We start from the raw sequence: 21,375 nt of genomic DNA, 5'->3' as shown, positions 1-21,375 counted from the left end.
TAATGTAGCTTGAAGTTAATAATAATGTTAAAATAAAATCCCTGCTGTGATTTACTCATTTATTATATTCGCAGCTTTTACTGAAGCAGCGCAGAGAATAAACTGAGGTTCATATCTGTGATTAATAACGAAGCAAAATGAAAGTGGCCAGATGCTGACGAATGTGTTACATATTGTTTTGAGTAAGAAAAGAAATAGTAAAATTTAAGTCCTGTGACAGAGTGACCTCCACACCACGGTGTGTTTTACAGCAAATTTTTAAAGTCATTATAGCGTTGTCTAAGATTTTTACAGAACCTAACCGGGAAATGATTCGAGGGATGTCCGTTTTATTATACGTTTATTGATGCATAGTGGTTGGATTTATGAGGAAATCGAGTTAGAAACAGACTTCCAGTCCCTGATGTGTTCTTAAGTTGAGGACCCAGTGTATATATGCTTGTATTGCAGAGATTCTGTTCAATCCACTCGCTGTGTCTGAGAGCAAATGTACACTTTATTTATGTTTCCACTGATGGAAAAAAACCCAGTTGGAACCACAGTTTCTGCTGACGCGTCTGTTTGCCGTTCCAAACGAGACCTCTGATTAGATCCTATCCATCATTCACGGTCCACTCGGAGTCTGAGGCCTCGCCTTTGCTTCCGACCCATTTGATAGAATTTGGAACAGGAGAGCTCCTCTTTCTATTTCCTCCCTCGAAAACCCCTCTCACCCCCGTCACCCCACGTCCGACAGAGCGGAACATTACCGCGGGTCTACTGGGGGGGGGTTTGGGTCGAGGGAACTCTACTGGAAACTCTCCCTGCAGAACAAGCCTTCGCTCTGCAGAATTCCTCTATTTGCGCTCGGAATTGAGAGATGCTGCACAATATTTCACGGCTGAGACCAGGGCTGAACAGCAAGCGCTTTTCTGTTTAACCGGCTGATACGTTCGTGGCGCTGAGGAGGATCGGCCCACTTACTCACTCAGCACAAATGGAATACAAAAACTATGAAACTGCTACTCTTTTAAAGCTGGGAGGGTCAAGGACCAGGGTGTGCCCACTGCTGATGGAGCTCTCTGTCTTCATCTGTACTGCTCCACTGCAGCAGCGATTATACTGTACCCTTGCTTTAACTGTTTTACACATGTCCATGGGCACCAGATATTTCATATTTTCACAGAATAGCATTTGCATTATTCTTCTCGCATGTATGTACATCTCAAAACATGCACACATATGCACACGCACACAATGACTGAAGCTGCTTGTCCCAAGTGGGGTCACGGCGAGCCGGAGCCTCTCCCGGCAACACAGGGCGTGGGGCTGGAGGGGAAGGGGACACACCCAGGACGGGACGCCAGTCCATCACAAGGCACCCCAAGCAGGACTCGAACCCCAGACCCACCAGAGAGCAGGACCCAGTCAAACCCGCTGCACCACCGCACCCGCCCTACATCTTGAAACAGTTATTCTATTTTATGAGATACTATTCCTTGTTTGTTCTGTCTTAACCACAGGACAAAGAGTGCAGTCACAATTGCTATAAATTAAATATTAACAATGCACATGTTAACTCATTTGGAATCACATGCACTTTTAATGTCAGTTAAGTACATTGTTCTGAGTACTGGTACACTCTGTATGAATATGTATTGAAAACAAGTTTATAGCACATTATGTAAACACTTTGCATTGTGTGAGATATCCTCCAAAGATGGACAGTCCAAACAAACACACTTAGCAGAGAGACAGTGATGACTGTACTGACCCTTGGAGTCCTACAGGCCTACAGCGTCTGGATTCTGACTTGTATGATAGGTATGGCCAGGTGAGCGTGAGCACCAGTCCCACCACCGAGCAGAGAAAAGGTGTTTGGTGACAGCTGTCGGTCATCAGTCAGTCATCAGTCTGTCATGAGACTCCTCTGTCTCTGCATTAGCAAAGCATGGACTGTCTCCGAAATTGTCCGAGCTGCAGACGGGTGACCTGTCGGCCCTCTTCTGTCACCTGGACCTATAGTGGGTGCTTCACTATCCGATTCCCCGTGCGAAGCAAGCCAAGAGCGGCGCTTTGTGCTTCGCCTCTAACTGTTCATCGGGTGCATGTGGAGCAGTAAAAGCCAGTTTTCCTTAAGGTTTTTTGAGAAATAACCTACAAGGCATTCAGGTTGTTTATTTTGGGGTTCTTCGAAGTGACGCTTTGCGAAACACACCTGAGGTGAAGCGGCAAAGCAAATGTTACTAAGCCAATATATTGCAGTGGTGTTATACATTGTCACTGTAAGCCCAATATAATGTCTCAGTAGCTGTTGTATGATTTAAGGCTAATTGCTCTATGTGTGCGGGTGACGTTCGATGGCCTCAATTATTAGCGGCTATTGAAAATTCACTAGTGGGAAACTGCTGCTGTAAAAGCACACTTCTCTTTTCCTCATTTGACCCCTGACCACAGATAAATCCGGAGGATGTCGAGAAAATATTGAACAGAGACTAAATGGGAATTCACTTTCTGCCGGAGAGGCACTGAATACACTGGGAAGGTCACAGAGAGAGGGGATATAATGAAGTCATTGAGCAAACTTGTGAAGAGAAGGCTGTAGAATTGATGCACCGCTGGTCAAGGTATTGTCTAAGTCCTGGCAGCTGTAATTGTAGATTGAAGAGAAGCCTAAATCTACCATTCGTGCTGTGGGATCACCTTTACTACACTGTGGAGGAATGGAGGAGCAGCTGGTAAATAGTGGTTAGGGCTGCTGCTTTTGGATCTGTAGTTGACAGGTTTGAATCCCACCATCTGAAGTATTAGCCTTGTGGGAAAAACTTACCAAACACTAAATTGCTCCAATAAAAATTACCCAGCTGTATAAGTGGCTAAATCACTCTAAGTTGCCTTGCTATGTCAGCTATGTCAGCTAAATACATATATATACACTCCCACGGGGTCCAGGTCTTCCCCTAAGACTGCAGGGGGTCTTCTGTTTAAACGCATAGCGCTCAGGCCTGATGAGTTGTCAGCTACCCGAGGAACCTGTGTTACACAGTGTATGGGTGTGCATGTTTCTAGAAACTGGAGATACTCTTCACATCCGGACACATAGAGTAATGGGTTGATAAACAGGTTATCTGCTGGTTGCCAGCTCTCTCGGCGAAGTGTAGTGTTACACCGTCAATCTGTGGCCGAAGCCCTCTGAAATTTTAACGTCATTAGTGCATTAAACCCTGCTCTGATGGCAGTGTGAGTTTTGCTGGGGTTCAGTGGACTCTACGGCGGTGTTGAAAGAAATCTTGAAAGGAATCTGTCTGCACCGTCCCCACAAGGGAAGGTAGACCAAGAGGCGCCCCATCCTCTGTGTGGGTTTTTTTTTTTTCCTTTTTACCCAGAGTGCTGTTGGGTCGTTGCATTTATGCCGAGCTGTGAGTTGCTATTAGCTGCGGCATTGAAAGGTAGGGCGTGCGTGCCTGCCAAAGGGATCCTCCACTCTCGGCTGCCCTCAGCTCGCTGGCCAGACTCCCTGCTCTGAGATGTATCTCGAACGCCCGGCCCTAGGGATGGGCATCCGTAAGCTGTCCCGTGTGCAGACGGCCAAAAGATTGTGGACGGTGAGTTCTTCATCCTCTCCAGCACCTTGAATTTCTAACGGGTCTGCCTGGACATGCCCCGTGGTCATATCTCCAAGCATGGTACTTGTGCTCATCACGCAGTATTTTTGTAGACGAAGATTAGCTGACCGGTGACAGGCTTCTGTGAAGGAACACCTACCCGCATGTGAATGGGGCCACCAGGCAGAAGGTATTGTAAATATTAAATAATAAATGAAATCCCCAACCTTTGTTTCGGTGTGTGAGCCCTGTACTTGTTAATGGCATTGATTTATTTTGTTCATAACGTTTCATTTAGGGAGAGGCTGTTTACTGTTATTTCGTCAAATGAATTCAGACAGCTGCTTGCTTCAGAAATGAGACCGAAACATAGCCGCCCCCCGTATATGCTGGCCCGAAGGAACGTGTTTATTTCATTTTTCTATTAGATTAGCCACAGTCAATGTTGTGGCCATGTGTGGGAGACCAAAGAACTGTATGTTGTAGACATTTGCCACCCAGCTGTTATTTTATACAGGACTGAGACAGGTTGGGGTCCTTCTTGAAAAAGTGTACTTCTGGGGATGCTGTCTTTCGGGGAAAAAATAACATCCAGTAATATATTTATATTGCTAAGTGTTTGTGGGCTTGACTCAGTCAATGGAATGTATTTAATGGAACAGGCCTCAACAACATGAGCTCAGGTAGGGTCTCAAGCACAGATAGGGTATAGGCCTTAAAATGTGAGCTTGGGAATAGTATACTTTTATAACTCTGCTATCATAAAAATATAGCAGGCCTGGGCAATGGCCTCGGCCTCATTTTCCATACCTACGTTCACATTTATTTATTTATAAATATTTACTGTAATATTTATTTTGTGTGTTGCTTTTCTCAAAAAACACATTCAGTGCTGAGGTGCTTATAATTCTTTACCCCTTTATAGTTGTGTATGTATTCATTCAGTTAAAATTCTTGTCCATGGCAAAATATGATTATTTATCGTATATAGTTATATAATATTTATTCGTCTATTTAGCTAACACTTCTCTCCAAAGTGACTTACTGTGTTAAGCTACATATAATTACATTTTGACGGACGGGTAATATTTCACTATCGATTCGTGGTCAGTACTTTGAGCAGGACTACGGCGGGTTTTAACGCCGGTCTTAGCTTCTCTAACCGCTGCACCATCTGCTGCCCCGTCTGCACAGGGCTCCATCGCAGAGCTGTCTCAGCTTTACTTCTGTCACTTGAAGATACGTCTGTACCATGCTGGTGCCGTCAGCCTTCCGCCCACAGCTGTTTGATGCTTTTGCAGGGCGGCTTTCTTGGCTTCTTCCCACAATGCATCAGTCGCGCAGAACCCCTGCTGTTTCACAGGCCCCTGTGGCGGGACAGCACATCTTGCCAGAAGAAACAGGGGGTCTCTCCGGGCACCCCGGTGCGCCAAGCAGCCAACACCCGCTAGATGAGCTGCCAAGCGACGTGGGCCGATCGAATACAAACACGACGCCGTTAATTCAATCCTTTCCCCCATCTCCCGCATCTCGCTCCTTTCCTACAGGTAGCGCCCAGCTTATTAGCAGCTTTCTTTTCCACGCTTTGATGTGACGGAAGCTTTTCAGACGAATATCATACGAGCATGCCTTCCCTTCCTGTAATTTCCTTTTTTTTTTGTTGTGTCTTATTTTCTTGACACATCCGCATGTCATTTAGCAGAGAAGTTCCGTGCCTCTGCCCGCCACGCTCCTGTTTTATTTAGCCCTTCCGTGTCAGGTTTTTTTTGGACCGCATAGCAGCAGTTCCAGCTCCGACTCCAGCGCTCCAGCGCTCTGCGTGTCACGGTGCCATCCTTATGATTTCACATGCGGAATTAGCGAAGCGGTGCGTGCACCATCTTTCAGCCTGTGCTGGCGCTCTCATTACAGTGAGGAGTGGAGGGTTCTGATTTGGCAGCGGGAGCCTGGAAAGAGCTCCGTGTGCCTGGCAAACGGGCTCCGGCTGCTGCTCGGGTTATAGGGCCTTGGCAGTTTTTTCGCCCCAAGGCACACATTTTTCACTCGCAGGCAGAAGGCAGTCTTGGACCTCATCTGGCAGCCTCGTGCTTCCCACAGGTGGGGCTCCATCCTGACAGAGCAGAAGGGCTCACATGTTGGCCAGGAGCCGCCTCTGTACATCAGTACATGTCCAGCCACAGGCTCCACCTCCACCTTGTCCCTGTTGGCTACTTTGTTCAAAGGTTTCGTATTAAACCCAGCAGCCTTTCTTTTTCAGTATCATTGCTATTGCTTTTACTCTTTTTATCTTTTACCCTTTATTGTTTTATCTTTTTTTTGAATTCCTGATTATTAGGTGGAGGTGGAGCCCCAATTGTTTGGCATTTTTTCGTTTCATTACCAGCTGAGGTAAGACTGTCAGTGTGTAGAATGTGAAAAGAAGAGGTAACAGGAATGTTTTTACCTATGTTAACACCATCCTTTGTGACTTTGTATATACTGGTGATATTAACTTGATTTGTAACAAAACCCTTGCACATAAAATGCCAGGAGAGGCATCCAACTAACAATCAAACTCATTCCCTTAAGCTATCAATCTTATTTTTTGCCTGTCAAGTCAAAAAGTATCTACGATATGTTTAAAAAAAATAAAAGTTTTAAAAATTATTGTGGATACGTTTGGCTAGTAATGGGAAGCAGCTGGCAGCGATTAAGGAGGTGTGGCCTTTAATTAGGGTAGTTTACGTTGGTGGAGCGTTGCATTTGCAGTTTCTGCTGGCTGGTATGGAGGTAAAGATGCAGTGTCTAGAAGGTATGTATGGAGCTGTGGTTTAACTGGTTGTTGAGTTAGTGGAGCTGCAGTATTTGTTGAGGGTGAAGGGCATCTAACGTGTACGGAGGGGGGTGGGTCTGGGACGCCAGACTGCACTGTTGAGCCTTCCGGGGTGTCGTGGGCCTAATTCAACAAAACACCGATGAAGGGAGCTGCCCACTTGACAACCTCAGTGAAATACTCATGTTGATACCCTGCTGGTTTGGTTTGGTTTGTTGGTTTGGTAGGTGGGTTGGAGGTTGTGGAAGGGAGTTAAGCTTCTTGGTCTCGGGTCATGGAGATGTATGTTCGTTACGCTGGATGTTGTTCTCTGTGGCTTCACGTTGTTGGTTGGACTGGGTCTTTGTGTATAGCCGTTGAAGAATACGCCTATGTATCTTGAATGACGTATCCCTGTATTATTTCTTCAGATATACAGTTTCAATTGTTATATTTGCAAAAAATGCATTTTATTAAGGGTCCAAAGTTTGTGTCCTTCTTAGAGAGTTTAATTTGGGAACAGGTATCTTTAGGTTAGGTTGCTTGATTACTATTTTATAGTATTATTTTGAGCATTTTGGAATTTTGCTGAGAAATTCTAAGAGGTCCTTGTTTTTCTGTGATATGTAATATAAAACTTGTATAATGCAGGCCACTCAAATCAGTGCTGGAATATGGCTGTTTCTAAATTACCTTTCTGACTCTTTTTGTATCCAGCCAATATCGGCTGCTGAGTTGGACCCTTAATTAGATAAGAGACCAAATCAAAAAAAATGGACTCTGTCCAATGACAAGGTGTGAATAACCTTCCTTGCTTGTGCATATCGTTAGCACTGCGTTTGGTAATTTTATCTTTTGATTCCCTCCAGTAAATGTGTTCCCAAGCAACTGATTTGTTTCCGTAATTTGCATGCAGTTTCTGGTGGTCCCGGTCCTTCAGCCGCACCCGTGGCTCTCATCTTGGCACTGTGTGCTGCTTTTCGCTGCAGCCCGGGATTCTGCCTGCTCTGCTCTGATTTTTCTTTTGTTTTATTTTGCCTCAAATACGTTCGGCTCGGCAGTCGGGATTCAGCCGCTCGCCCGCTCTTTAACGATCGCTGTAAAGAGGCAGTTTTTTTCACTTCTGTTTATACCCACTCTGTCTCTTTTGGCTACCTCTCAAATACTGCAGTTGACTAATGGAAGCGCTGCGTTAAGAACCTGCGCAAGCAGGTCTCCTCATTACTGGGGATCCAAAGCCACATAATAACAATACGCTTGTCTTAGAGAAGGATGTTGCCTTTCCCAAGTCAAGCCAGGACTTAAAAGCAAACTGTTTCTGCATTCCTTTTGTCTCATTTTGTATGAGAATAATCAATAAGTCTATAATGATAATTAGTTCCATCTTGATACCAACATATGCAGCCTGCTTTGTCTTCATCGTCTGAATAGCGCTCAAGAACGGTTCTGTCTCTGGGGGTGTGTCTGCAAGGAGACTTTTGTTTGCCCACGTTGTATCTGACCTTGCGGCACAAGTTTGCTCGCTCATTGGTTGGCATTCCCTCCAAGGACTTGCTGTCAGCTCCCTCATCGATTTGGGAAACGCTTTGTTGACGTGTCCTGTCGTTGGAGCCTTATTCCTACAGTACTCAGCTGATCCCTTCATCCTTCAAGGTGCCTCAACAATGGCGCCACGCTGCCTTAACAATGCCTCGTTCTCCGCTCTCGCCATCTCCACCGTGCTCTTTGCGGTTCGGCATGCAGCATATGCTGCATCTCATGTACCTAGGCTATTCTTTGTATTATTGTCATTGTCACTGAGCCGACATGTTCAGTTTGACTCATTTATATGGCAAGATGCTTTACTCTAGCAGTTCAGGAGAAGTATCCTTCTCAAAGATGCTACAGGTTCCCTTCTGAACCCCCAGGGTCCCTCCTGAAGCTCGAACGAGCAGCCTTCAGGTTAACTCCATGCGCCTCAACCTGTACACTACCTGCAAACTTTCTGCACACACTTAAGGCGTGCTTATGTGTGTCGGTACAAAGTTGCACTGTGATCTCAACAATGAGTTTGACGTATGGTGCAGAAACTGGTTGAATTCCTTTCTTCATTCTGCCACCCTGCAGGAAGTATGCTCGTTTGCAAATATAGCCACATTTTGGTGATACGCTTGTGTTATAACAGCAAACTGAGCCCCTTCAAATGGAAATGAGGTTGGGGAATAGTGGGAGGAGAATATGGCGAGTGAGGAAAACGCAATGAATTATTTATATTGGAACCACAGTGTGGATGCAGCTACGTGTTCAAACAAATAGAGATAATTAGAGCCGTCAAACTGACTTGCGATACAAAGCATGCGAGATGCGCTGGGTCACTCTCTGGAACCGTGCCGGTTCCGCTAGGAGCGGCGTGCGGAGAGGAATCGATCGGGGCGCAATGCGGATCAGCTCACCTGGGAGTCAGGCGGCAACAAGACAAAGTCCCTGTTCTTCGAAACAGCCGAGGTTTGTTCGCTGAAGGTCCGGCTTTCAAACCTGTTGCCTTTTGAGAGGGAGCGTTGTCACCCTTTCCTGCGAGCTCTGCAAAAAAGACTTTGTGTGGGACACCGGCTCCGCGCTGTGGAAACATGACTTTCATATTGTGACGTGACTGAAAAAAGGGAAAAGATGAGAGTGGAGAGGCGGCGGTGCATTCAGATAAATGGAGGTCATTAGACTGCAAACACCGTCGCTTTGATTGTTGAAATGTGAAGCGTAAATCGCCTGGTTATTGCCGAAATTGGAGGCTGCGTTAAAGAGCAGCCGCGAAAGCCGACATTGTTCTCTGGGCCCTTTCGCTAGAGCTGCCGTAAAGTATGACCTCTCACGCATCTCCAGACTATGTGACTGTAGAGATGAGGAATTGCTACCTGTTGCGCACACACACACACACACACACACAGATTCACAATAAATGGCGCAAAGCAGCACAGTGTTATCGACAAGTGACAACACAAAAAGAAAAAGGTTCATGCTTGGCACGCCTCCTGTCTGCACTATCAGCACGGAGGCCTCTGCTTTCCCACACACATCCATTAGAGGCTTATCACTGTCCCCACCCCTCCCCCTCCCCTACCAAATGCCCACCCGCTCCCAGCTGTCCCCACATTATCTTGCGCCGAGTCAGCAACCTTTAGCCGCCTATCTTCGGGGGACACGCAACACCTCAGTGGAGGTGGGGTGGGGGAGCATATGAAGATAAAAGGAGGTAGAATCGCTGTGCCGCGAGCCTCCGCTGATGGGTTGGACGGGTTCCAGAAAGCGCCGTTCAGCTGTCGCTTGCTTCGAGGGCTCCCGGCCAGCTCACATCGCACCGCAGCATCACAGGTCACTGCAGGGCGTGCAGTAAAGCACATCATGTCTCCAGTTTCCTTAAAGAAAAACCAGATTGGTGCATTTTTTTTCCATCTGCTTTAAGTGGACAGCTGCTTTAATAACCTGTTTCCTCACATCCTTTGCCTGTTGCAGCCCCGCAGTCCCACACATGTCCACGCCTGGCAGAGAAGGTGCGGTCATGTTAGGTTGTGGGTGAGGTCCTTGCCTTGGGCACAGTCCCCTGTGGTTGGATGTCCATTTACGATCTCCATCAATAGCACCTATTCCCTGGCTCACAACAGGTACATTACTGTATCCATTGCTGTCAGGGTTGTGGGGGTCCAGAGCCTATCTCGGAAGCACAGGGCACAAGGTTAAGTAGGGTACGCCCAGGACAAGACACCAGTCCATCACAGAGTAGCCAGTTCATCTATTAGTTTCTGCCATATGCCATCAGTCTGTCATTGAAGTCTTTCCCCACTTTCCTTCTCCCCAAAGATGGAGAATCAAGCTTTGACACTGAATCACTGAAGTATATGCAGTTTTATATCAACCATAAGGGTTCATAAACATTCACACACGAATGCTATGTTGTATAATAATGTTATGCAGCATAATGCAAATGAAATGTTCTATAATTTTTTTGCTAATTTCACAAATTGTTCGTTCAAATAAGAGCAATATAAATGCACTACAATATTTATGAAATGAAGTACAGTAAAAGTGTGTTTAATGAATACTGTAGTTAATATTGTACACTATCCATTAATACTGAATGCTCACTTTTTTGTTTGCTACTGATTTTGAATTAAAAGTAACTTGAAGGGAGTTACAATTGAAAATTTTTGTAAACAAAACACAATCACTGCTGGACATCCATACATTGACTGAGACCCGGACAATAAGAAATATGATCCCTTGTGACCAGGCAGACAGTCGATGATATTGTACAATAAGTGGAGCGTTCGGCATTAAATATTACAATGTTGGGATTCAAAAATATTACCGTAAAGTTAATGGGGTGACCATCAAAAGTCAAGGTTGTTGTAAAATATGTCATAAATCGAGGACCACGAGTTTTCATCATTGGCTTCTTGTTTAAATTTTTTTTTACATCCTAACTCTAAAGATCCCTTGTAAATAGACCTGTTTCCTGTTAATGATGTGGTTGTCGAGATAACAGTCATAATCAGGAGTTACCAGGGTGGGTCGCAGTGATGTTATTGATGAAGTAAGGATATTTGTCTTGTTTATTAATCATGTGATTTGTCATTTGATGGTTTTGAGTTGGTGTGTTAGACTTGATTTGTTGGTTTGGTTTTTTGTGTTGTTGGGAATAGGCTTAGTTGGTTTCTGTTGGTGGTTGAGACTTGGCCTGTAGGTTTGGCTTTGGTGGGTTAGGGTTTGATGGTTCCTTTTTTTGTTAGTGGGATGGCTTGATGGCTGGTTTTTTGTTGGGTTAGGCTTGGTTTAGGTGTTTTACTGGTAGGTGTGGTTTGATGGTTTTTTGTGTTGGTGGGTTAGGCTTGGTTTGGTTATTTGTTGGTAGGTTAGATTTGGGTTGGTGGGATTAGTTTTGGTTTGATGGGTGGGTTGGAGAAGTCAGTTAGGCTTCTTGGTCTCAGGTCATGAAGATATTTGTTGGCTATGCTGGGTGTTGTTCTCTATGGCTTTGGGTTGGTGGTTGGACTGGGTCCTTGGGTACAGCCGTTGAAAAGTACGCACAGGGTATAACATCTTTTCCTGTGTATCTTGAATGTAAGTTGCTGTATATTTTAGGTCGCTTTGGAGAAAAGTGTCAGATAAATCAATAAATGTAAATCAATAAATGAGTCATGTGACTTGTTCAAGTCCGTCACATTTGCTCAACAATGATTTTTTCCATTTGATCTTTGAGATCAGGATGTTTTCTGAATAATTTTTTCCACGTGTGCCTCTTTTTATGATCTGTTTGCCCTCCTTCAGAAGGTTATAGTACTGAGCCGAGTATTAGAGTGCAGAATCCCTTTAAAGAGCATTTCTTCCTGCTCATGCGACCAAGGTTCACTTTTCGTCCTTGTTTGTTGGACATGAACCTCTTTGAATTTGATTCGACATGCCGGAAAACAGGCCAGAACTAGCATTCATTACCCGCGTCTCCATAAGGACAGATCTCATTGTGAAAAGGAGGTCAGTGCCACTACACATTTTCCACCTTTAATAGATTTAACCTTTAGTTTGTCTGGTAGCTAGTTTCACGATAAAAAACTTAATGCTCTAGGTGTGCTGCTGCTGCACAGTGAGGTGAGGAGCCACCTTTCAAGGCGATGCAAGAAGGTCAAGTGCCGTGGCCGTGTGAAAGTACGCGTGGCCAGTCGCTGAAGCTCGGTGCGGACCCGGTGAGCGGGGCGGCGCCGCCGGCAATCAGGCCTTCCTCTTCTCCTGCAGAGAACAAGGCAGGCAATTTCACGGCCAAATCAGACAGCTGTACAGCAATTACCGCCTCGCGGGAATTTACCTGACTGCAGATCGCCGCTAAACCCATGGCTTGGAGGAAGGTCCTTTCGTACCACACCGAACGCCTGCATTCAGATTAGGTGCAATTACTGGGAGCAGCTGACTTGTCTGACGTACTTAATGGTGGTTTACGAGCGCTTTGCCGTTTCGTTTTTCTCTTTTCCTTCCCTTTTTCCTTTTTATTACCTGGAAGGTTTATCGGGCTGCAGCGCATAACATCTATAGTGCATCCATTATTGGCCGGGCCGATAATTTGCCAGCCGGTTTTCACCCTGGAGCACTTTGTACGTTCTCCTCGAACCCTCCCTCCCCCCATCCCGCCGAACCCTGGAAGCCACGCTGGAGAAAAAGGGTACATCACGTCCTGAGCGAAGCACGCACTTATCCCCGTGCTCCTTGGAAGAAGATCAAAGATGTCTTTTATCAACCTGCGTATGCTTTTATGGAGACACTTTTGTTTCAGCACCGGGCTTGGATCATTTCGTTCCATTTGTTCCCCGTCGCGCCTCTACATCTTTCTTGAGGTTTTAATTAGTTGTTTGCTTACATGTTTGTTCAGAAAGCCCCCCTGGTTGCAACTGCCCCTCTCAATATTGGAGTTCCTTCTTTTCTTCCGGATTATGCCAAAGAAGAGGTGAAAGGTGCGTTTCTCTGCTGCTGTTCAGTTGTTTTCCATCGCGGTGCCGCTGTGCCGGCGGTGGAGTGAGGCGAAAATGAGCAGTGTCACGGAAAGAGTGAAAAACAAAGAGGCATGACATGTTTGCTGAAGCAGGCATCATCGCTGTTACCGAGTCAGACGCGTAACCAAGAGAGGCGGCTTCACAGCACGGCTGAGCAGGGTACTTCACCGGACTTGTACCGCTGGAAAATCCGGCACTACAAATGGGGGGAAAAAGCATCAGCCAAAGGTGGAGAAAGTTTGTTTTCTCAGCACAATAGATGTGAACTAGCTGAATAAGATGGACAACAATTTAATCCAGTGACAGGCTGCTGTCGGTTCTCATGTCTCCTTATTTCTGATACTCTAGTGCGAGAAGCCCTGCGTTTTGACATAATTAAGGATCAGCTTTTCACAATGTCTAGTTCAGGTGTCCGTTACTTTTCATTTAGAATGTAGTGGAACTCTTTATACACCAAATGACATGGGTTCCACATCTAAATGTATTTATCTGTCTGACACTGTTTTTCCTTTGCTGCACACCTTCACATTTATTTTTTAAGCAGATTCTTTTCTCTAAACACACACACACACATTAGCTGAAGCCACTTGTCCCAAGCAGGGTTGTGGCGAGCAAGTGTCTAACCTGGCAACACAGGGCGCAAGGCTGGAGGAGGAGAGGAGGCACCCAGGAGAGGATGCCAGTCCATCGCAAGGCACCCCAAGCAGGACTTGAACCCCAGACCCACCAGAGAACAGGACCCGGCCAAACCACTGCGCCACCGCACCCCGCTTTCTCTAAACAACTCCGAGTAAACAGTAGCGCATTTCTCAACCGATAGAGATACAGGCATGTGATTCTGGAAGCACAGTCCCTTAGACTCCCTCTGTTGAACCACCCCACGTTATATAAGTAACTGCGTACTGACTTCGTCGAGAGTTCATTTTTAAACAGACAACATGGTGCAAGTTTATGGAGTCGAGGGTTTATAGTGTTAAGCGACACAATCCTTTATACAGCTGGGCATTTTTTGTTCTGGAGCAGTTCAAGGTAAGTCCCTTGCTCAAGGGTACAACAGCAGGTAGTGACATTTGAACGTGGCTCCTCTAAGTGCAAGGTGGCAGCTCTAACCAGTGCAACATGTGGTATTGATTCATAGTTTCGATGAGACTTGGGGTTACCCACTGGTGGATGATGAGTTTTCTGATAGCTCATTGACACTCTTGCCAAGTTAAAGCTTTTCTTGCCCTGCTGCTGGCGGACTTTGCAGCATTCTGTCTGTTGAAATGCTCTGGTGCTCATGTTTCCTTGCTGTGATTTTTCCCACCAGGCACAGAGTAGTGACAGTGAAGCTGTCAGGTCATAATAATATTCAGGGGATTACAAATGCGAGGATAATTCATAATGTGACAGAAAGACAAATTATAAACAAAAGTTTTGTGAGGAATTGTGCCCTAGCACAGGGCAAAGAGGAGGCCAGATGTTGCTTCCTGAAAAACAGTAGAGTCTCCTGATCCAGTAACAATTTATCATGCAGAAGAAGTTGTAGCGTGCAGTTCCAGCACGCTGTCATAAGCTTGTGGATATGGATGGCTGCGTTTGAGGCTATAAATACACGATGATAGAAATCCTAAGCAGCTCTTTGTGTGCATTTGGACATGGCAGCATTGGCATTGCACTGGTTAGAAACCAAATCAAGTCGGAATAAGTAAGAGTGCATATTTAAATCCTCACAGCGGTTAAATGTATAGCAGAAAAGTAATGGAGTTCTGTAAATTCTTCACGGAACCACAGACAGCATGAAACAGTCTTGCAAAACTTGTAGGTCCTCTGAATTTTTGAAAAAGATTTTTTTTTTTTTTTTTTTTTTTTTTTTTTTTTAAATTTATTGTTTGTTCAAGGGGGCGCGATGGCGCAGTGGGTTGGACCGGGTCTTGCTCTCCGGTGGGTCTGGGGTTCGATTCCCGCTTGGGGTGCCTTGTGATGGACTGGCGTCCCGTCCTGGGTGTGTCCCCTCCCCCTCCGGCCTTACGCCCTGTGTTGCTGGGTAGGCTCCGGTTCCCCGTGACCCCGTATGGGACAAGCGGTTCAGAAAATGTGTGTGTGTGTGTGTGTGTGTGTGTGTGTGTGTTCATTTATCAACATGGTTAAGGTGATGATAAAATTACTTGCCTTTTAATTAAAGTTGAATATTAGGAGGACAAAAAAAAATCTTGAACATAAACAGAGAGGTGATTTTGTGTCTTAAAGGCAATGATTTAAAAAAAACTTATTTCCATTTGTGCTTCCTGTGGTGAGGTTGGAGGCTGGTGGGGGTGGGGAGCCAGTAAGAACAAATCATATTTAATGGCTAAAAGACACCATGCAGAGGAGATGATTCAGTTCAAAAGCAGGAATATGTGCATTTTATTTATTCTTAAGGGACAAACAATGCGCTGTGGATTCCCTAAAGATGAGATGTATGGGGGGAAATTCTGAAATAGATTGTGATCATAAAATGTATCCTGTGGCAAAAATCCCTCCTGCCGGCTCAGTATGAAGGCAGTCCTTATGAAACATCACATTCTGTAATTTGAAAACAAACAACACCATATTTTGGTTGCCAGTTCTTCGTTGTTTGTACCAGGATAAACATCAGAGGACCCTTCAGCATCAACCTGCGAGGTCAATATTGCCTTCATTTGTACTTCGCGGCACACTTTCGTTGTTATTCATATTAATTAAAACACACGAACACTGGTATTGACACTTTGACTTTGATCTGTTGTCTAACAAGTAAAAATGAGCAGAATTTCTCGCACAATGAAGTGCCACATTTTTGTAGGTACTTTTTTTTTTTTGCTTTGCAAATACATCCAGTCATTACTCAGTGTCCTTGACTGGAGCTTCTGTAACCTTAAATATGACCGCTATTGAAATTATATCATGGTGCTCCTATTCATCCAAACAGACTTGCTCAGGAATCTGTAATCACCTTTTTTGCTTTTACCAGAATCATCAGTGCAGTTTTTTTTTTTTTTTTCGTTTGTTTTTACTTCTCTACCCCAATTAATTTTGAATAAGTATGTTCTGAGACTTACTGCAGCATGGAGAAGATAGACGATTTGAGACACCTTTGGAGCGATAATTAATCCTGCGTCCATCGCCGTGTCTGGAGCTCTGCCACTGTTTGTTTTGGTCTTACTTCAGGTTCTTTTACGTCTCATTGCTTTATTCAAATCCAGAATCTAGGAGGAAATCTCAGTGCTGCAGGCAGGCACATTGCAATCACACTTCATGAGCTGAAACACGGCATATAATACCTAATGACCAGAGGCAAGTGAACATGCTCGTACACACAAGTAGACAATCTGTAACACAATGGATTTCATGTAAATTCAAGGTGATGTACAGCAGGACCTAAAATTAAACGGAAAATGGAATTCATTCCGGGCGAATGTGTCTGTTACACATCTGTACAGCTGCAGTGATACAGAGGTATTGATAGTTTCATCTCTTAATACTCGTTCAGGATGATGCCATATCCAAAAAAGTAGATGGAGCTCTATGAAATGGTGATGCCACACCTTGGTGCCTGGTAGGATAAATTAGCATATGCAGGTATCCTCTTATTGCGTATCTGCATTCAATCTGTGTCGTTCGGTTTAAAGAAACGTTCAGTTCAGTTGCTAAAGGAAAGTTCAACGCGGCTCCTCGAGGGACGTGAACCGGCAGTGTTCTTAACCACTATATGACCGATCATTTTATTGTCCGTGTCCCATTAAGCATTTGTGGAACTGCAAAGAGGAGCTGCTAGCACAGTTGGTTTCCGTCTCCATCATAGAGGTTTGAAGAATGGTGGCAGATTATAGCAGAGTACTTCCACTCCCCCATTAGCTCCACTACTTACTGCATCCCAGAAAGCCTTTCTGCACATGTTGGCCCCAGCGATCTCTAGCGTGTCAATCTCGACCAGCCACTCTCTCGTGTGTCGTGCTTCTTTAAATGAGGTGTTTTCTGATACTTTCATGCCCAAGACTTTGCAAGAGGTTCTTTTCTGACGCGCTGTCACTTTCTTAAATTCAAATGAAACTATAAATTGCCTTTCTATTTTTTGAACATATTTTCCTGTGGCGACAGTTCTCGATGAATATTCATAAAAGCTACATGAAGTCTCGCAAGGTCATTAGCCTGTTTTGATTACTGGTGGGGGAAAAAAAAAGATCAGATCGTGATGAGAATGTGGTCTGAGAAATCACTGGTGAGATGAAAGAAAAAGAATTTTGACATTATGAAACAGTATAATTAAATGTAAGTATGCTCAAACTCCAAACACACATCTGTAAATATTTATTATTGGCCTGTTCAAAAATAGGGTTTTTTTTTTTCTTTTAATTATTACAAAAATGTCTTTCTACATATTACTCTTACTGTTACAATAGTTTCCAAGGCAAGTTATTTTGTATCATTATATTTGTCTGCCGTGTGAGTATGTGAGCGTTCTGGATTTAGAGGACATTTTTAGTAATCTTTCGGTGTTCAAGGGAAATGTCTGTCATGAGTTTCTCACCTCATTCCACGGTGCTGAGATGACTTGAGTGAGCTGTCTGTCCGGTGGTGCTGAAATGTGAGCGCCGTTCATCGGAACTGTTTTATGGCTGCTGTTCCAGGGATTAGCACTCCATGGTGTTAATAACACAGTTCAACCTCTTCACCGTTTCATTTAGTGAAAGCTGCTGAATCACTGTGTAAATCACATTAGTTGTCCCCACAGCTAGTCAGATAAGTTCACCAAAGCTGCACTGTAACCATACAACTGATTAGAATTGCATTTCAGCAAAAAATCTACAGTGGCTCCTTATCAAGACTTAATACACACACACACACACACACACACACACTGTCTGAAGCCGCTTGTCTCAAGTGGGGTCACGGTGAGCTAGAGCCTAACCCGGCAACACAGGACACAAGGCTGGAGGGGGAGGGGACGCACCCAGGAGGGGATGCCAGTCCATCGCAAGGCACCCCAAGCAGGACTCGAACCCCAGACCCGCCAGAGAGCAGGACCTGGCCAAACCCGCTGCACAGCCCCGGAAGACTTAATATTTTTGCTTTAACTTGGAGTTAATTTTTACATGACTGAAAACACGCTGTCTCTACAAATTCTTATTTAAAGTTGATTCAACCTATAAACATGCATAATTTCTCGTTTTATTGATCAGCAGCACTCATGAACACCAGACGTAAACTATAGACACTGTGGAATTGAGTTGAATTGAGGCTGTCCCTATTCTCATCGGATGCATTATACTGAGAGGTGTGTTAAAACAAGTGATTTTTTTTTTGGTCAGAACAGAAATTTTACAAAGTAGATAAGTGGGGGAAAAAAATGCAATTACAAATATAGCCGTCCCTCACAAAGCATGGTTTATTTGTTGGGTGAAATCACCCCATTAGCCGTATTTCCGTTGTGAGAGGATTAGAAGGAAAATAAGGTTTTCCCTTTTAATATTGTATTTTTTCTTTTCAATTTATCAAACAGTTTTTTGCACTTTTTTCAGCATTTTGATGTTGTTATTATTTATGTCTAACTTTACAAAGCATACAGACATTATGCTGTTAGAGTGGCTGTGTAATATGAATAATAAATGTTTTTTGCTACATGATTTTCATTTGACCGGCATGGGCAGTTAACAGTGGTGCAGTAGGTCGCATTGCTGCCTTAAAGCACCCAGGCAGTTTAGCGTAGGTCCAAATCTGGCTCAGGCTATGTGGGGTTTCCATGTTCTCCCGTTGTCTCTGTGGGTTTCCTGCAGGTGCTCTGGTTTCCTCCCACAATCCAAAGACATGCAGTTCAGATGAACTCGTGACAAATTGCTCACAGAGTATGAATGGGTAAGTGACTCTGTGTGTTTGGCTATCCTGCAGCTGACTGCTGTCCGGCCCGGGGTGCACCCCCACTCAGCCTTGCACCGGATGATTCTGGGAGAGGCCCTGGATTGTCGTGACCCTGACTAGGAAGAGTGAAAACATGTTATAGTTACCATCTAACAAGCTGTTTTGTATTTAACGGTACCGTGTTATTTACATGCTGTTTTCAAGCAGTCTTGCTTATGCAAATTGAAACCGCATGACTGCCTTGCTAATTCATTAAATCTACATGTCATCAGACATGCTTTGACCAAATGGTTGCCAAACCTGTTTTAAAATTAATTTGCCTCTGGTTAGTAAACATTGAACTGTATTACATTTAACATATCTGTTTGGTATTTGTTATATATAAATAACAATTTATGTGCAATACCAGCTGCATATGAAAATGAACAGGGAAACGATTCATTTGTGGTAAAAGAGCATCTGACTCGAATCTCAGTATAATAATTAGACCTTTGAGAATGACAGCCTTTTGAGAGGAGACAACTGTGTGCCTCGGCACCAGAATATGGCATGAGGGATATGCCAGTCATGGCTCAACAGCTTCAGATGACCTTCTTAACCGAGCTTCTCTGCAGGGGAAAACATTGTCTCCTATGCCATTGATTTCACGGGTGAGTGACCAGACGGCGGGTATTACTCAGAGTCTTCTTGGATCCAGGATGACCAGAATCAAGCTGTGCTGCTTCTGATCAAGACACGGGGAGCTGGGAGCCTCTCCCTTTGGAGGGGTCCACATGCAGGGAAGGAGGAGGTCCATCAAAATGATGCCTGAACTCTGCGGCACCTCTTTTCCACCTGCTCCTCATTTCCGATTCATGGCTGGACACAGAGAGGCCAGGAGAGGTGCAGACCTATCTAACAGTGAAAAATTTTGTGGCGCGTGAGAAACGAGGCTCGGGAAACCTGAGCGATGCCCTGGGATCAAGCCACACCAGCCAGTTCCAGGCTTGCAGTGTGAATGTTTTCCTTACGGGCCCATCTGATTGCACGTGACAAAACACTTTGCCATCTCCCCTACGCGACAGGCACAAAGAGCTGTGAGTTTGCTCTGAAGACTGCTGAAGATGGCCCGTGGTTCTGTGTTATACAGGTTCTGGCGGACCGTTACCTGTAGCGCTGATGAAGCACCCCGAGCACTGACGAAAGGTCGGCCGAACTGCTTAGGCAGCACAGTGACACGGCGCGTCCTGGAACCGGGAGCCAAATATGGTTCCGAAGGTTATTCTGGACTTCATTTTCTTTGCAGGATGAGGCCGTCTCCATAACGCAGCGTGACAGGCACCCCGATCCCTCTCCTTCCCATTTGGTGCTATGAAGCGATTATGTGCGCCGGCCTGAAAACTCACCATTAACCCCTCGTTGAGCCTCCATGAAAGAGAGCTGGGAACAGCAACTCTCCATGCGCACATTTTTTTCTCCCCACAACGAGCGCGATTTTTGGCTCGATGCAGCCGATGGACCCTCCAACGCGAGAAGGGCCTTCCTCTTTTATTGTACGTGCTTCTCTCATACTTTTAAGCCTGGAAACTTTTCAGCGTGTGGAGGTGTCTAAAAGTCATCCAGGCCACAAGACAGCCCTCGGTAGCGGAAAGAGAGGAGCTCAGCTGTCAGGCTGCCAGCAGGGTTCGAGGGGATTTCGAAAGCGCCGATCTTTAAAATCTCAATTAAACAGGCTCGCTGGAAAGGCGGTTTTCGGAGCATAGGCAGCAGCTCTGTGCAAAGCCTGGATTAATGTGAGCCCTGCTGCTCCGGAGGAGCAGAAAACAAAGCAGAAATGAAGAAATGGAAAAAAGAATATGACATATTTGTGTTTTGATCTATCGATTTGTACTGTCTGTTTACATGTGTTATACTTTCACGGCAATTTTAGACAAAGCGGGCTGTGTTCTGCTGCCGGTTTACACCTGCAGTTCTTTTAGCGGCCAATAAAGGCGTGTTTGCTGTGTTAGAGCGTCATGCTTTGGTCAGAACGAACCCTACGCTTGAGGGCTCCGTCTCACTAACAGGTCATTCACACAGGATCAATGGCTTCAAAATGAATAACGTGTTTGGGGAGCGGAAGATGTGCCTACCTGTATTGATTGGCTGTAAATGTTTTAATTAATTCCACACACTTCAGGTTTCGCCCACGATGGCGTTGGCCTTGGCAGCGCAGCGACGCAATTAGGAGCTGGAATGGATGATTCCGGAAGCCCGAGTCCATTTGTTCGACCTGTCACTGTCGGTCAATTAATCTGCAGCCGCTTACAGAATGTGTGTTTAAACAGACCTGCCACTGTGGGCATCTGTCATTTCCCCCCATTTGTCAGTGCGCCACACCAGCACTGGGTACGCCACTGCCTGTATTTCCTGAATCGTACAGAATGGCACGGTTCTCTGTGCTTTCCAATATGTCATTAACACGAGCAACAGGATGTAATGCGCACATGCGCTGTCTGAAGCCAGTTGTTCTGAGTGGGGTCGCAGCGAACCGGAGCCTAACCTGGAAACAAAGGGCGCAAGGCTGGAGGGGGAGGGGACACACCCAGGATGGGACGCCGGGATGCCAGTTCGCCGCAAGGCACCCCAAGCAGGATTCGAACCCCAGACCAACCAG

At 45.2% G+C, this 21,375-nt stretch overlaps 1 protein-coding gene across 3 annotated transcripts in view; it reads left to right on the top strand.

Moving 5' to 3' along the window:
* Positions 1-21,375, top strand: part of dpp6a (dipeptidyl-peptidase 6a) — a 178,707-nt gene that overhangs the window by 56,126 nt on the left and 101,206 nt on the right. The window contains exon 1 of one of the 3 annotated variants that reach the window (XM_018747864.2): positions 5,901-5,972. The exons of the other annotated variants lie outside the window; for them this stretch is intronic. The gene's annotated coding sequence lies outside the window, so the exon portion shown is untranslated. Of the gene's footprint in view, positions 1-5,900; positions 5,973-21,375 lie in introns of those variants that run through there. 3 annotated transcript variants of the gene reach the window in all.

This window comes from Scleropages formosus, chromosome 19, assembly GCF_900964775.1.
Source record: "Scleropages formosus chromosome 19, fSclFor1.1, whole genome shotgun sequence".
Classification (NCBI taxonomy): domain Eukaryota; kingdom Metazoa; phylum Chordata; class Actinopteri; order Osteoglossiformes; family Osteoglossidae; genus Scleropages; species Scleropages formosus.
Note: the sequence above shows the minus strand (reverse complement) of the source record. Positions and strands in the feature narration are given on the sequence as shown.